Source organism: Spea bombifrons, chromosome 4 (genome assembly GCF_027358695.1).
Source record: "Spea bombifrons isolate aSpeBom1 chromosome 4, aSpeBom1.2.pri, whole genome shotgun sequence".
NCBI classification, from domain to species: Eukaryota; Metazoa; Chordata; class Amphibia; order Anura; family Pelobatidae; genus Spea; species Spea bombifrons.
In genome coordinates, this window is record NC_071090.1 from 43,204,750 (window position 1) to 43,218,894 (window position 14,145).

A 14,145-nucleotide genomic window follows, 5' to 3' on the forward strand; every position below is an offset into this window, starting at 1 on the left:
GTAGAGAGGCGGTATCCACGGAGGTCAGGCGCATGCGTGAATTAGGTGTTATTGAGGAATCTACTAGTGAATGGTCAAGCCCCATAGTGCTAATCCCAAAGCCCAACGGGACGTGGAGGTTCTGTAATGACTTCAGGAGATTAAATGAGGTCTCAAAGTTTGATGCGTACCCCATGCCCCGAGTGGATGAACTGGTTGAGAGGCTTGGGAAGGCAAGGTACATTACAACACTTAACCTTACAAAGGGCTATTGGCAGATACCGTTAACTGAGGAGGCTAAAGAGAAGACTGCCTTTTCCACTCCAGAGGGCCTGTTCCAGTATGTTGTGATGCCATTTGGGTTACATGGGGCCCCTGCTACCTTTCAGAGGCTGATGGATCTGATTTTGAGACCACATCGTGATTATGCCGCTGCTTACCTGGACGATGTGGTAATTTTTTCGTCTGACTGGAAAAGTCACCTCGGTAAGGTACAGGGCGTGTTAGACTCCATTAGTGATGCAGGCCTAACCATAAACCCTGAAAAATGTGCAGTGGGTCTGGAGGAAGCAAGATACCTGGGTTATATCATTGGTAGGGAGCTGGTTAAACCCCAGATCAATAAGATTGAGGCGATACAGAACTGGCCTAGGCCAGTAACAAAGAAACAAGTGAGGGCTTTCCTTGGCATAACCGGGTACTACTGTCGGTTCGTGCCCAATTTTGCCTCCATGGCCACACCATTGACAGACTTAACAAAGGGTGGTAAGTCAGTGATGGTAAAGTGGAACCCCGAGGCAGAAAGGGCTTTTCAGAGTCTGAAGTCTGCCCTGTGTGACCAGCCAGTGCTTGTTTCCCCTGATTTTAGGAAACCGTTTCTGGTTCAGACAGACGCGTCTGCTAGAGGTTTGGGGGCAGTTTTGTCACAAGTGGTTAATGGGGAAGAACACCCAGTGCTGTTCTTGAGTAGGAAACTGACCCCAGCCGAGGAAAATTATGCCATAGTGGAAAGGGAGTGTCTCGCCATCAAGTGGGCGTTGGAGTCTCTGAGATATTATCTCCTGGGCAGGGAATTCGTGTTGGTGACTGACCATGCTCCTCTGGCATGGATGAAACAGAATAAGGAGAGGAATGCAAGAGTGACCAGATGGTTTCTCTCCTTGCAAAATTTTAGATTTACAGTGGAGCATAGACCAGGGAAGTTACATGGGAATGCGGATGCGTTGTCCAGGGTGTACTGTATGGTTGCTGACGCTGTCCAGACCTCTGGTCTGGAGTCGACGGGGGGGATATGTGGTAAAGTGTATGGGAGAGTGGTTGATGGGATATATATCTCACCTGGTTACCTCAGTCAGGCATGGTAGCAAACCCAGGTGCTCTCAGGTGAGGCTTCCTAAGCTTGTTACTGGGGAGGAAGCCTTAAAAGAGAGGGCTGTTAGGTTTGCAAAGAGAGGGAGAACCTGAATGAAGGAGCAGCTACAGCCAGCGCTGCAGCCCACCAGGTATGAAGCTTTACCCCATACAAAACTGGTTACTTTGCTTTGCGTCAGACCTTAGGCTGCTAGAGAGGTATCCTGCTGTTTAGTTAGAGCCTGACAGGCTTATAGTTTGTTTTGTTTACAAGGTGCTCTGTGACTACAACATCTAAATAAACGCGCTTTTACATTGGAAACCTGTGTGAAACTGTCATTGCCGCCCCATGCGTGAGCTGTCCCCTACAATATATATATATTGCCAAAAGTAATGTGCTATGCAATGATACTTTTGTTATTGGACAATACAATACTTGATCATTCAACATGGGAATTTAGTAAGACTAATCCTTGAAATCCTTTAAACAACACAATACCTTAACTTTTGTACTAAATGATTTAAGGGCCTAATATTAGATCCTGCTGCTGATATACCGTATTTGCTCGATTATAAGACGAGGTTTTTTTCAGAGCAAATGCTCTGAAAAATACCCCTCGTCTTATAATCGGGGTCGTCTTCTAATCAGACCTCAAATAGAGGTCTGATTAGGAGACTAAGATCCAGATCCCCCGCACCGCTGCAGGGGACCTGGATCCTCCTATCGTCGCCCCCCCCCCCCCGCACGCACGCACGCACACACTTACCGGTGCTTCCGGAGGTGAAGTTGGCAGCGGGGGTTTGTATGCGTCCGTCGCAAATACCTTCCCCGACTGTCAGAGATCAGAGTTCCAGAGTTCCTGATCGCTGACAGCCGGGGAAGGTATTTGCGACGGACGCATACAAACCCCCGCTGCCAACTCCACCTCCTTCCGGCTGCCGCGGAATGAGACGTCAACCCGCTGCCCCGGCAATACAGCAGGAAATTGGAAGCACCGGTAAGTGTGTGTGTGTGTGTGTGTAGGGCATTTCTGGAATGCCTTACACCCCTATATGCCACTCTGGCACTTAGGGGGTTAAAAGGCATATTATGGGGCAGAGTGGCATATAGGGAGGTATAAGGCATTTCAGGTGGCGTTAAGGGGGCATTTAATAGAGCACTCTGCCTCCTGAAATGCCTTATACCTCCCTATATGCCACTCTGCCCCATAATATGCCTTTTAACCCCCTAAATGCCAGAGTGGCATATAGGGGTATAAGGCATTTCTGGAGGCAGAGTGCTCTATATAATGCCTTTTAACTCCCTTAATGCCACTCTGCCTCCTGGAATGCCTTATACCTCCCTATATGCCACTCTGCCCCATAATATGCATTTTAAACCCCTAAATGCCAGAATGGGATATAGGGGTATAAGGCATTTCTGGAGGCAGAGTGGCACATAGGGGGTCAAAAGGCATACCATGGGGCACAGTGGCATATAGAGGGTTAAAAGGCATATCATGGGCCACAGTGCCATATTGGTGTGGCAAGCCTGGGGGCAGATGTGCGTAACTGGGGGCAGGTTGGAAAATACAAGGAAATAAAAACAAAAAAAATATTTTTCTCAATCATAGCTTTTATTAAAAAAAATAGTTTACATGAATTAACATTTACTGGTAAAACTTTTTTCCTTTAGGGTCGTCTTATATTCAGGCTTTTTCTTTTTTTCCTAAGTTAATATTCAGATTTTGGGGGGTCGTCTTATAATCAGGGTCGTCTTATAATCGAGCAAATACGGTATATATATATATATATTAGCCCCTGCTGCCCAAATATATTAATATTAGCCCCAGTTGCCGATATATATATTAATATTAGTCCCTGCTGCCGATATATATATAAATATTAGACCCTGCTGCTGATAGCAGGTATAGATCAACACATTAACACACAAACCCAGCTTTGCATGTATAGATCAATTGAAATGCACTTGTGATCTCAGCACTGAAGGTATATATCAAATAAACAGAATCAGACATACAAATCCTGTATTTGCAGGTATACAATAATAATATATGAAACGTAGCATCGCAGGTATAGATCAAATAAATACATGGAAACAGCATTGCAGGTATTAATCAACTGAACAAGACATACAAACCCTGTATTTGCAGGTATACATAAATAATGTATGGAAACATAGCATAGCAGATATGGCTCTACAGAATAACACAGAAACCCAGCTTTGCAGGTATAGATCAATTGGAATTCACATAAAAACACGGCATTAATGGTATATTTAAAACCCCCTAAATTACAGGGATAGATCACAGGTTGCACACCCAGATAACACACATACGATTTGCCATCTTTGTCCCATATACACCCTGCCTGTGCCATCTTGGTCCCCAAGGCTCAAACATCCTGCTAGTGCCATCTTTGACCTTCCACAGTTATACATCTATGATACGCACAATCACATTAACTCATGCTCTCCCTCATTCAAATCATCCACATATTAACGCATGCTCTCCCTCATTCAGACAAATCATCCACATATTAACGCATGCTCTTCCTCATTCAGACAATTCATCCACATATTAACTCATGCTCTCCCTCATTCAGACAATTCATCCACATATTAACTCATGCTCTCCCTCATTCAGACAATTCATCCATTTTAAGAAACTACACCCCTTGGAGCTTCAAATGGGGGCTACATGTATTTCTAGGACAAAAGTTGAGTGCACAAATAATGATGGAATATGTCGCTTTGGCTAGAAAATATGTTTTTTCTATCCATAGCGACATGTTCATTTGTGTCTTGCGCACTCCAGGTTTGTACTAGAAACACATGCAGCCCCTCATTTGATGCGCCAAGGGATGTCGTTTTTGCAAATGTGTACTTTTTGTGCCATAATTTAACTTCCTACGTGAGCAGTAATGCCACGTCAAGGCTTCAACCCTAAATACTGACCATTCACACGCCTTTCATATCTCCATTCACTCGCAGAAGCACACACCATACTTTCCATACATTCACTCACAGACGCACACACCATTCTTTCCCCTTACAATCCCAAAGAAATGATGGTAAAGGGAGAAAAAAATCACTTTTACAGCAAAAATAAGTTTTGCAGTAAAAATGCAAGGCGCTCCAGGGATGAGATGGTTACTCACGTACCGCACAGGCTAAATGGCTGATTTTAATAATATTTGCTGTTCATCAGGATTTCAAAAATTGCCTCCCTCTACCGTTGGCTAAATTTAACCCCATGATCAAAGGGATCATAGGATTAAAAATTAGTATCGGCCATTTTTAAAAAGAGAATGTGACTTTTTATAGCTATATGATCGCTGTGGTAACATTGGCTACCACAGTGATCATTTAGCTAGAATACTTAAAATTTTTATTTATTATTTTTTTTTAAAGTTAAACTACTTTGTTTAAATAATTTATTTTGGGGGTCTCTAGGCAATTTTGATCTTTTTTATCTGCCTTTAGAGACCCCCAAATCATTTTTAACTTAATTTTTTTATTATTTTTGTACAATCTATATACCGTTGGAAAGGCGAGACGATTACCTTTCCAATGGTATATGTTGGGGGTATGTAGCTGCTTAGATGCCTGTATCTCAGGCATCTAAGCAGCATGCCCCCATACCTCTTTAACTGACAATTGTCAGTTGATAATAAAGTTGCGCGGTGACGTCATCGCGTCATTGCGCGAGACGTCACCGGGCAGATCGGGTGGCTCCGGTGATGCCCTTCAGTTTGAGGGGCAGATCGCCGGGGTAGGTGGTGATGGAGGTCCACAGACCTCCATCAAGGTAAGGTAGTGCTAGTGATGGCATGGTGCCGTCGTTAGCACCTGACTGGGACTGCTAGCGACGGCACCATGCCGTCGTTAGCAGTCAAGGGGTTACAAATTCGGCGGGGGGGCAACAGGGGGGGCAAGGAATAACCTAGGGGGGGGCAATTGCCCCCCCTTGCCCCCCTGTAGCGACGCCACTGAATGTAACAAAGTTACTTGATTTATTAGGCTGAAATCTGGAATTAAATTGGGATACCTAATATCAAATATAGAGTGTGCTGTATACCACTTCTAATACTATCATTATTTCGAAAAACAAAGCAAAATATATAATTCTTAGGTTTTTATTGCTAACTATTCACAATTGTCTTCTAACTTCTTATTGTCCACCACAATCCAAATTAGGATACTACATTTTATTTTCAGCATGATCCCAAGAACAGCTTGAGGAGATACATTTTAGGTTTAAAATGAATTGTAGGTGCACCTTCACAGTATTTAACCTTTGCATCTATTTTAATAGGAACTGTAGAGAAGTAAATGAATTTATTGAAACTACCTGCATATCTGTGAACTTTCCAGGTTTGGCCTGGAGACTCTGAGTGAAGCTCCAGGTCAGAGTGTTACATCTCCAGATGGTTTTGTGGCCCCCTCTAACCAGGGAGTAAACTGACCAAGGATGCTTTGACTGAACCGTATCTGTCTATTAGATCTCTGCTAGTCCAGCTAATTTACTGCTGAGCAAATTCCTCAATACTTCTCGGTTTATTTTAAGTTTTTGTTAACGTGTGAATTGTGGTTTTGTATTTAGAAAATTCTGTTTTAGCTTCATTAATGCCTGAGGAAGGGACCTAACAACTTGGTCTCGAATGGTATCATTTTAACTATACTTTTCTCCTGTTTTCTCAACGACTAACACGGTACAAACTCTTTTAACATCTCCAGATCGTGAGAGTGCTTTCTAGGTATGCCCACTTCCAGCTGAAATACCTGCCCACTCTTACACAATTTTAGGTGTTTGGGGCTATCCACACCCATATATGTGGATATCCCTACCCACTTACATCACAAACCTGCCTGTCTGAGTCATAAGTCCCCCCTGCATGCATCCTCTTATACCAATCCCAACAAAGGTGGACCTTAACCAGTCAAAATCTATGCACAAATTAGGGGAAGGATATCTTAATGGGAAGGAATAGTTATGCAGACCCAGAGAACAGAAAGTTAGGATATTTCCGCATGGTATTATATGCAGTGGTGTTATAGTGCTTATTTTATTCTGTAAACACCTACACACATAGGTTTTGGAAAAAGCGACAGATCTGTTGTAAGCAACATGAATACTCTTGGTTAACATAATTTCATACAGTGATTACCATTTAGCTGTAGATACCCAATGTACATACTTTGCTTTTATGAGAAGCTGTCCGTGCAGATTAATAATAACAAATTATCTAATATTATCTGGTTTAAATACTTTCCCCATAACTTGGTATCAGCAATACCTTAAATATGCTTTTCAAATATTTTGAAAGCATTGCTTTAAATCTTCAACTAAAAAAGCTTACTGTTCAGCTAAATGTATGTAGAAATGCTGCTGTGCCCACAATTTCAATTAAATAAATCTACCAAAATCAATTATTCTGTTGATCAGTAGTCTGAAACTAATTAGAAAAAGATAAATGCTGGTGATTATATCCATTAGATATTACTGGGCTTGGCCAAAGGAGACTATATTAAGGGAATGAATGTGAAAACACTATACAAATCTGTCTGATTCACCTAATAAAGATCAATCAGGAAAGTTCCAGTCCATCAAATAGAGTACAATTTTTACATAATATCCTTATGACATTTATTGAAAATCCAAATGGTGCACATCAATTCTACTAATTTATTTATTTGGGTCTTGTTCAAATTATCTATTACCAAAGGTATGGTTAAGTAACAACAGTTAACAACAAACATTTTCCTTATTCACCAATATTTACATATAACTTTACTCTGTAACAAAAGCAAACTATGGTTGGTCCCTGTATCCCAGCAATTTGTGCAGTATTTCACTAGGAAATGCTACTTTGCTATTAACTAATTAATTAATGTGCATTAGGCATCTTCCACACTAGGATTGCATTTCCTAATGCACTCCCATTGTACTTCTCCATCTGTGTTATTGTGGGCCTGGGGTATTTAGTTATCCTAAAGGAATAGGTACAATACAAAGCATATCCTATAAATGGTATAGGGGACATAGTTATTTTATTTTAAAAATATGTAAAATAATTTACATTACTGTTTATTTAAGCTCACAGGGAGCTGCACTAAGGTTTTCAAAACTTCACCTACAAAATCGGGATATTTATGTGAAATGTAGAGAAATCAACATGGCAGTTCTAATAGTTTTTTAAGGCAATTGCGCATCTTGATAAACATGGCTGTGGTCAAGCCAGGACGGGCTATCTGGCACACTAGGCAGCTTCCCTTCATTGGTTGATGCCAGAGGAGCCCCCTGCAGGTGACCAATACAGTCGCTCTTAAAGACCTTTAAAATCCTGATGCCAAAGCTGCTGCTAACTGATTGTAAGGTTGGGTAGGTAGTGGAGTCCGGAAAGCAGGATAAAACACAGAATAGGGATAGATCCACTAAATGGAGCGTAGGTCAGTACACAGAGCCGGGTTCAGGGTAGCAGAGAAACAGCAAAGTCCGTAAATCAATAGCCAGGTTCAGTACACATGAATACAGGAAAGCCGTTTAGTTGGCAAGGTCAGAATTGGAGAAGGCAGCAGAGTCACAGGAATAGCCAGGTTCGGTACACAGAAATTCAGGAAAGCCGTTTAGTAGCCAAGGTCAGTATTGGAGACGGATAAAGTTGGTAGGGGGCGTGCGCGCGTACGCGCACTTAGAAGCAGTCTGGCTAGAGGTGGAGGAAGGTGCTGGAGGCGCGACACGGGATCCGGTACCCGCGGATAGCGGGAACTCGGGTGAGTTACTACATCGGGGTTCGGTACACGGACCCTGACACTGATACAGTGTTAACCCTGTATTAACTCCTACTAGAAAACCATCAGAAAACAAAGAGAAAAACAAATATGAAGACTGTCACAGAAGCCCCCATGCCATGGGCCCCTGGAGGGGACTGAGTGTCAGCCTCCTTCCTACAGACTATGGGCCCTGGTATGGAGTGCCACGTTTCCCAAAGTACCAGAGACTCTAAAGACTGTGGAGCACGGACAGATGGGCTGCTATGATCCTTTATTGTCCTTTTCAGGACTATAGCCACACTGTGTAGCTAAGCAACAAGGTGGAAGCAACATTTGGCGGGAGTACCCAGTCGGTTGACACTAGCACCAATGTGACCCTGTACTACTACAGACTTTGCAGTATTGAAGATAAATGAACCGTGTAGTTACACTTAAAAAAGTAGGTATTAAAGAAATATCAATTTTGACTCTATTACAATAAGATCATGAATATAAAGTCCAATACTAATTTTGAAGGTCACTTAGCGCTACTGTTTTTGAGGTTACCTTAGCAGGGCTATTGACTATAACACAAGTATCATTCTTTTTCTATTTCTATATGTTTAGTGCTGAAAATGTTTAACTCTCACCCTGTATATGCATTCTGTTCATTAATTGGAATGTACAAATATCAAGGTCATCCAATCAAACTTGAAGTAATACATTTTCATTTCAAGTAGTGAAAAGGGTTCTTTACAATAAGACCAATAAAAATGTGGAATTCACTACCCACAGAGGTTGTTCTTTCAAATTCAATAGATGTCTTTATATATGGGCTGGATGATTTGAATTTTTTTTAGAAAAAAAGAATGTTCAGATATATGTTTAGTTATCAGGACATGATTAGTAATACCTTTTAATCCATCGAGAAATCACATTGTCATTTTCAGTCAAGAAGGATTTTTCCCCTTTTTGAGGCAAATTGGAATTCTTATATTTATTGGAACTCTGTGGATATTTTAAAAAAGGTATGGATGCTTTTCTGGTTAAGCATAACATAAAGGGCTAAAACTGCTAAAAGAACAGTCGTATTAGAAAGTTGATCCAGGGAGTAATCTGATGCTATGGAATCAAGAAGGACTGTTGTGGCATAATTGGTAATTGTCCCAAGTAGGGTTTTTTTTGCCTTCTTTTGGATCACCTTCTAAAAAAAACCAAAAGCACTGTAATAGTAGAACTGTGTTATTTCCAGACAATTTCACAACTAGAACTAGGTATGTGTGAAAGTTGAACTTGTACTGATGTACTGAAGTCTTTTTTTAACCTACTATACTATTCTAATTTGCTACCATGCAGGCACATCTTTAAATAATGAAATCAGTAAAGGCCAATAGCCTACAAAATATTAGTAATACCTTTTAATCCATTGAGAAATCACATTTTCAGTCAAGAAGGGTTTTTCCCCTTTTTGAGGCAATTAGAAATTCCTATAAAGGTGCTATTTTACCTTTTGGAGCAAATACCAAAGTTGACCTTGACAGACTTTTTTTTTTCTTTTTTTCGACCTAAATTACTGTGTTTCTATGTAACAATGTATTTGTGTAGATACAAGGTTGTTATGACAACATAAAGGCTCTCATATCAGGTAAGAAACTTAAAGCATGTTTTATTTACTTCTATTTGGTTAACTTTTTCCAGGGAGTTTAAGTAAACATAGGTGATAGGTTGTGTATAGTTATTGACTATGTCAAGTTTGCTGGTGCCAGTCATCTTTAGAAAAAAATTGTTATATCCAAGATAAAAACATAAATGAATCTGGGTTGAAAACTGCCTACAGTGTTTCTCTTTTGTTATTATTTTTAATCAAAGTTCTGTTTTTAAGTTATTCAGATTTCTATATTCTAGCCATGTCATTGGATGGATCCAGCTAAGGCATAGTCAGTGCTATTTGCCTACTGTACAGCACTGTACAGTGAGAGAATTTAAACATGCATGGGAAAGGCACATGGTTCCTGAATCCAGGGGCGTTCCTAGAGTATTTGGCACCTGGGGTGGACCCCCACACACACACACACACACACTTTAAAACTGAATAGCTTCTATTGTTAGTGAAACATTGACGGGGGTACAGCATAATTGTTATTATATACGGAGGCAAACGTTGACTGTGGTACAGCATAACTGTTATCAGTATATACTGAGGCAGACGTTGCCAGTGGTACAGGATAACTGCTATCATTATATACTGAGGCACACACTGACGGTGGTACAGCATAACTGTTATCATTATATACTGAGGCAGACATTGCCGGTTGTACAGCATAATCCCTATCACTATATATTGACAGAGGCATTGACAATAATGCAGCACAACCCCTATCTCTATATATTGAGACAAACATTGATGTGGTGTAGGCCTACCACTTGAGTGTCTGGCTAAGTATATAGTAGGGATGCACCGAATTGAAAATTCTGGACTGAAAAGGAAAATTCAGCATTCACTTGTCCGAAACTGAAAATGTCCCCCCCACCCACCTTTAAAGCAAAAAAAAAAACACACACACACTTTTTATTGAAAGTAAGTAACGCACAAAAAAATTCAATAACAATATTAATATGTTAACAGCAATCACAAACCTGTCATGCCCAGGCATACCTAGATTCCAGCATGTACTGGCTGACTTACCATGATAGGAGTGTGATTGCTGTTAGCAATCATATATACCGTATTGGCTCGATTATAGGCCTCACCCGATTATAGGCTCCACCCTAAAAGTTAGGTGCTTTTTTAAAGAAAAACAAGATTTTTTGAAAAAATACACATTAGTGGAATAGTAAAACAGTATTCTAACTAACACACTGCGTTTTAAAAATTTTGGTATCTATTATGCAGTTAGTCAATATATATTACCTACAAACAGAAAACTAATAGACATTTTAATGCACCTTACTTATAGATATGCCTCTTTGCCCACAGATATGCCACTTTGCTCCAGCAGATATGTCACTCTGCCCCCCCAGATATGCTACCACTGTGGTCCCCCAGATATGCTGCCCCTCTGCCCCCCAAGATATGCTGCCCCTCTGCCCCCCCCAGATATGCTACCACTCTGCCCCCCCAGATATGCTGTCTGTCTGCCCCCCGAGATATGCTGTCACCCTGCCCCCCCCAGAGATATGCTGCCACTCTGCTCCCTAGATATGCCCCCCTCCCCCCCTAGACTTACCAATGCAGTCTCCCTGGTGTCTAGTGGGAAGTCCCGGCAAGGGATATTGTTAAAGCACATCGAGCAGACATGCCGGTAGCGGAGGTTGTTTACACGCATCGCAGCAGCCGGTGAACGTCTGCGCGATGCGCTTAGACAATCTCCCGTGCCGGCACTCCCCCCGTGGAAAGTGCTGGCAGGGGAGGCTGTCTCAGTGTATCGGAGAGTAGGATGCAGGTCCCCTGCAGTGCTGCAGGGGATCTGTATCCTAACCCTGCTGCCTGCCCGGCGCCCGGAACTGCATGTCCCGGGGCAGCCAGTACATGCTGGAACCTAAGCATGATAGAAGTGAGATTACAGCCTCGCTATGCCATGCTATACCCCCCCCCACTTACATATCCATGCTATTACACACACTCATTCACAAACATTTATTCGCAAACATTCATTCACTCATATTCCTGTAATGTCTGGCATAGTATACCTTTTCTCTGCCACTTTTTCCTCCTCCTCCTCTTCGTCCTTCCTCTTGGCTCTTCTTCATCTGTGTCCTTCTGGTGCGGTGAGCATGGAAGATGGTAGGCGCGGCTTCAGTGTTGTGCGCCGGGATATGACAGCAAATCCCGACGCACAGCATCAGTTTCCACACGCATCGCAAGGGAGCAGGATTGGAGGTCTGCATTAACAGACCTCCCGCTCCCTTGATTGACTTTAAGCCGGTTAGAGGGAGATCCTTGATCTCCCCAGCCAGTCCCGCTCCTCTAGCGGCGGACATTACTGTCCGTCTCTGGAGGGGTGCCGGCGTGGTAGCACCCCCTGATGAGCTGCACGCGGGGTGGACCGTAAACCCCCCACGCTAGTTACGCTACTGCCTGAATCTAAGACAAGCCAAGGAGTGATTAATGTTTGAGCCTTTAGAGCGGATAAAACAGGCAGGCTAGATGGGCTGAATGGGTCATATCTGCTGTGAAATTCTTTTTTATGCTTGTCTACAAAAAAGAAAGAAAAAGGAAACATTCAATGGACTATTTAATTGCATTGTATGATGTTGTAAGTAAATAGATTAGGGTGTTGCTGTAGATGTTTTCTATTTACATTTTGCAAAAGCATTTGACACTGTTCCACACCAGCGGTTTTTGTATAAGCTAGGACAAATAGGTCTTGGAGAAAATGCCTGTGTTTGGATCCAAAATTGTCTTAGTGACAGGGTACAAAGAGTTGTTGTTAATGGTAAATTCTCAAGTTTGACAACTGTGGTAAGTGGGTTGCCTCAGGGTTCTGTCTTGGGTCCAGTTCTCTTTAACCTATTGATCTTGAAATAGATATTGGAAGTCACTTGTCTGTGTTTGCTGATGACATAAAATTAGGTAAGGTTATACAGTCTGACCAGGATGTAACGTCTCTTCAGAATGATTTGGATAAACTAGGGGACTGGGCAAATAAGTGCCAGATGAGATTCAATATAGATAGAAGTGTAAGGTAAATGCACTTTGGTACAAAAATAAGCATGCAACTAATACTCTTAAGGGCATTGCATTTGGAAAAGCAGAAAATGAGAAGGACTTAGGTATAATTGTAGACCATAGACTTAGCAACAAAGTGCAGGGCCAGTCAGCGGTTGCAAAAGCCAGTAAGGCATTGGCATGCATAAAGAGGAGTATTAAATCACGAGATGAAAACATCATTTTACCTCTTTATAAAGCAATGGTGAGGTCTCACCTTGAATATGCAGTGCAAATTTGGGCATCAGTTTTTAAAAAGGATGATATAGAGCTGGTGAAAGTACAGAGGTGGGCTACAAGGTGAAAGTACAGAGGTGGGCTACATTCTAGAGGAACGGAGAATTTTAGTTATGAAGAAAGACTAGAAAAACTTGACTTGTTTTCACTTGAAAATCAAGAAGGATTTTTTCCCTGTTGTGGCATAATTGGTAATTGTCCCAAGTAGGGTTTTTTGCCTTCTTTTGGATCAACTTTAGAACTAGGTATGTGTGAAAGGTTGAAGTTGATGGACTGAAGTCTTTTTCAACCTACTACACTATACTAATTTGCTACCAGGCAGGCACATCTTTAAATAATGAAAACAGTAAAGGCCAATAGCCTACAAAAATGTTGACCACTGGGTGAAAATAAACACTTTTTGTATATAGGTAGGTATAAAGGTAGAAGAGGGAACTGTTCCTTCACAGTACTTAAGGGTTAATCTTAAACTGTGCATGCAAAAAGGAAGAGAAGTGCACTGAAGTGCTGATCAGACATAAATGATGGTAAAATAAATAGATGGACTCATGCCTTTCCACACTCTTAGGTTAATGTCATTGATGTGAAATTATTTCCGGAAAGATATTGTAGAGACACACAGGCAGATATATTGAAGAAATGTAGAGGGGGAACATTTAAATTAATAGTATCAAATAAAAGCAGGGGGTAATCTCTGCTTAGATGAATATGTGATCTTGCAGTCCTTAGAGCCAATTATTATCACAGTGTGGGGAAAAAAGGAAATTATTTTTATAAAGCCATTTGTTTGCATCTGCAATGGTAGGAATTGCTGGCATCGGGTCCTCCCAATTTTCTGTTCACGTTTTGATACTCTGCGTTTGTGCACTCCGTGTTTCGCCACTGATGGGCTTCCTCAAGGTGCTATATCTTTCCATAATTATGGGTGTTGGAGCTAAAACTACACTTTATATGTAGGGCAATGAATGTTAGCAAACAAATACATCTTATAAAAACTGCCTAACAGAATATAATTAATATGCAAAAGACAATTAGCCAGTTCAGTGCCTGTAATTAAACTTGCACATTCAATTATATTTACAGACAAGTGAGGATTATGCTATAATTTAGGGCAGCT